Here is a 4,006-nt window from a genome sequence, read left to right as displayed (position 1 = left end):
CCAGATATTTTTCTGATATTATTTTTTAACTTCATTGTGGTCAGAGAATGAACATACCAATTACCATTGTTTTCTATATGTCTCATTTGTTCTTTGTACTTTCTCTGTCTCCCTTCCTTTGTTGGTTTATTAAGTATATATGTATGTGTATGTGATTTCTTTAGGATTTATAATGGACATCCTTAGCTTATCACAGCCTAACTTCAAATGATATTCTATCACTTCAGGTATAGTATAAGAACTTTCCAACAGCATATTTAATTTTCCCATTCTCCCCAGCCTTTGGGCTATTGTTACCATATATTTTACTTCTATATATGTTATAAAATGCCATAATATATTGTAGTGATTTCGTTTTCAATAATTTTCCTTTAAAGTGACTTTAAAAATAATAAAATCTCCTGTTATTTCCCCCTGACACATAGCCACCACTTTCAGTGTTCTTCCATCCTTTGTATGGTTCCAGATTTCTATCTTCGGCCTTTAACTTTTCCTGTAGGGATGGTTTTCTGCTGTTGAATTTTTAAGTTTCGTATGTTCTAAAAAAGTTTTTACCTTTATTTTTGAAGGATGTTTTCCCTAGGTATAGGATTGTACATTGACAGTACTTTCAGTACTTTAGAAAATATTCCAGTTTTCTGACTTCACTGTTTCTGACAAAATTTTTGCTGTCATATCAATCTTTCTCTTCTGTAATGTGTCTTTTCCCTCTGGCTGCTTTTAAGGTGGTCTATATATCATATCAATGGAGAAGGAAATGGCAATGCAGTCCAGGATTCTTGCCTGGAGAATCCTGTGGACAAAGGAGCCTGGTTGGTTGCCGTCCATGCAGTCGCAGAGTCAGACACGACTGAAGCGACTTAGCATGCATGCATGCATTGGAGAAGGAAATGGCAACCCACTCCAGTATTCTTGCCTGGAGAATCCCAGGGATAGGGGAGCCTGGTGGGCTGCCGTCTATGGGATCGCACAGAGTCGGACATGACTGAAGCGACTTAGCAGCACCAGTACAGCATATATCACTGGCTTTAAGAAATTTGATCATGATGTGCTTTAATGTGAGGTTTCTACATTTTTTTTTAATACTGGGCTTTTTTTTTGCCATGCAGTGCTGCATGCAGCATCTTACTTCCCTGACCAGGGTTCGAACTTGCCCTCCTTAGAGTAGAAGCATGGAGTCTTAACCACTGGTCCACCAGGAAAGTCCCTTGGGCTTGTGAGTGTGTGCGTGCTAAGTTGCTTCAGTCATGTCTGACCCCTTTGCAACCCCATGGACTGTAGCCCTCCAGGCTCCTCTGTCCAAGGGATTTTCCAGGCAAGAATACTAGAGTGGGTTGCCATGCTCTCTTCCAGGGGCTCGTCCCAACCCAGGAATCAAACCCTTGTCTCCTATGTCTCCTGCATTAGCAGGTAGGTTCTTAACCACTAGCACCACCTGGGTTTGTAATTTTTATTAAATTGTGGAAAACTTTAGCCATTACTAATTTTTTTGTTTCCCTCTTTCTCTCTTTTTTGCCCATATTAGGTTGCTTTCTCTCCTCTGGTATATTCTCTGTAAATTCTAGTTGCCTAGGTCTCCCCAGCATCTGAAGTTTATCTCTTTAATTTAGTGTGACCTACAGGCTCTGGGTTCACTGTTCCTGTACTGTCCTAAAAACTTCCCAGGTAGTAAGCTAGGACGATTAGAGGGCTCAACTTGCTTTTTCCCCTTCCCTGAGGATTACTACACTGTGCTTTTTTTTTTTTAATGTTTGAAAACCATTTCATAATTTTGTCCTCCTTTATAAGGCAGAGTTATATCTGGTCCCCGTTACGCCATCCTGTCTGAAAGTGGAGTTTGCCAGTAAAGTGTTGGCCTTTATCCTAACCACAGTGAACATCACCGAAGGATTTCCACGGGGGAGACATATAACTACTTTGTGGAGAATGGATGGAAGGAAAGCAAGATGGGAAAGGGGCGTGGAAACAGCAGTTCACAGATTACTGTAGTAGTCCTGACAGCTGATGGTGGTTTGGAGCCATAAAATGAGAGTGGAAGAAGAGAACTGGAGAAAGGTAACGTTTATTTAGGAGTGGACAGGATATTATTGCCTGTGTGAAGTTCAAAGACTATGACTCAAGTGACGCAAATCTTTGATCTCTGTGCTAAGGGAGTTCCATTGTGAACCTCCGAAGATCCTACAACAGAAGAGAAGGGTGTATACAAACTGTGTCCTTGCTTCCTAATAGAGCAGAGACAAGTTGAAGACAATCACTGATGACTATTTGCAGAGCCAGCTTCCATCTTTTCTGTGCCTTCATTGATACATCAGTGGTTGTTATGGACTCAGTCTCTGTCCCTCCAAATTCATATGTGGAAGCTTTAACCCTCAATGTGGTAGGATTTGGAGATGGAGCCTTTGAGAGGTAATTAATGTTCAGTGAGGTCATAAGTGAGGGGCACTCATGTTGGTTTCCAGGCCTGAATAAAAGACCATCACGATGCCTCAAATGGCTCTCACTGCCATTTGAGAACACAGTGAGAAGGCAGGCAGAGAGCCCTCACAGGCAACGGACTCTGCTGGACCTTGATCTGAGAGTTCTGGGAAAAAATAAGTTTCTGTTGTTTAAGCCACACAGTCGATGGTATTTTGTGACAGCAGGCCAAGAATAATGCAGTGGCGCTCAGCCTCCAGTCAGTGACTTCTCATCTTTCTCATTTGGATGGCAGCAAGTTCATGAGCAGTGGTGGCTGTCGCTAAGTCATGTCTGACTCTTGCGACCTCATGGACTGTAGTCTGCCAGGCTCCTCTGTCCATGGGATTTCCCACGCAAGAATGCTGGAGTGGGTTGCCATTCTGTTCTCCAGTGGATCTTCCCAACCCAGGGATTGAACCTGTGTCTCCTGCCATGGTAGGGAGATTCTTTTACCACTGAACCACCAGGCAAGCCCTCACAAGCAGAACAGGGATACTTTAAAAAAAAAAAAAAGGCAAATATTTGCTTTACAACCCTTCATGAATGGTGCTTTAATACATAATCTTTTTGATAGCTAATTATTTGCAAACTCCTTTGGTAATGTTAATGTATTTGCATTGTGTTGGCTATGAAAAACCTCACCTTCCTGACTTCTACTCTAGTCAAATAACATTATCTTATAATGAGCTCAATGAACTGGCACTGCAAAGAATTTCTGCTGATTGGCTCATTATCGGTTTTTTCAGTCATTGGTAAAGAGTCTGTGTAAACAAGGCTAATTTTAAAAATTCATTCTGAACCCAGGTTCTTTCTGTTTTGTTGCTAGTGTTTTAAATTTCTTTTGCTTCACTGCTTAAAGACAGCTACTCTCTGATGATAGCCCATTTCCTTTCATAGAGTAAATGAAGTTAGATACAAGAATTAAAAGAATGGACTCTGGTCTGTTGAGAAGCACCGAGTGAAAACTCAGTGACATGTAAACGATGTGTTCTATATGAGATGTTTTCTTTTAAAGATAAAGAAAACAATGGATCACTGACAATATAGCATTTTGAACTACTTAGAAGTCAACTTGAAAACACATTAAACTGATTCCAAAAAAATCCTCATTTATACAGTCACCCATCTACTCAACACATACCTATTAAGTGCCTAATGTGGGAAAGTCTCTGTGCTATTGAAGATATCAAGATGAAGACTGTGGATACAGATCTTAAGTACTTCACAACTGACAGGTGACATCAGACATGATTCTACGTAATATTACGCTGGTGTCACAAGATGAATGAAGCGCTGCCAGGTGTGTGTGTGTATAAGATAAGCTACTTAATGATTGTGATGAAGTCTTGCTGGTAAAAGATTGTAAATAATGGAGTAAGGCCATTCTCACTATTCTGCTGTCTCTCTCTTTTGGTGCTGCTAAACTCAACCACTTTGCATTCCTCCCAACATTAGTCTGTGTATGGTCCGACTCTTTGTGACCTATGAACTGCAGCCCACCAAGCTCTTTGGTCCATGGAATTCTCCAGGCAAGAATAGTGGAATGGGT

The sequence above is a fragment of the Ovis canadensis genome, chromosome 15 (assembly GCF_042477335.2).
Source record: "Ovis canadensis isolate MfBH-ARS-UI-01 breed Bighorn chromosome 15, ARS-UI_OviCan_v2, whole genome shotgun sequence".
Taxonomy (NCBI): domain Eukaryota; kingdom Metazoa; phylum Chordata; class Mammalia; order Artiodactyla; family Bovidae; genus Ovis; species Ovis canadensis.
Note: the sequence above shows the minus strand (reverse complement) of the source record.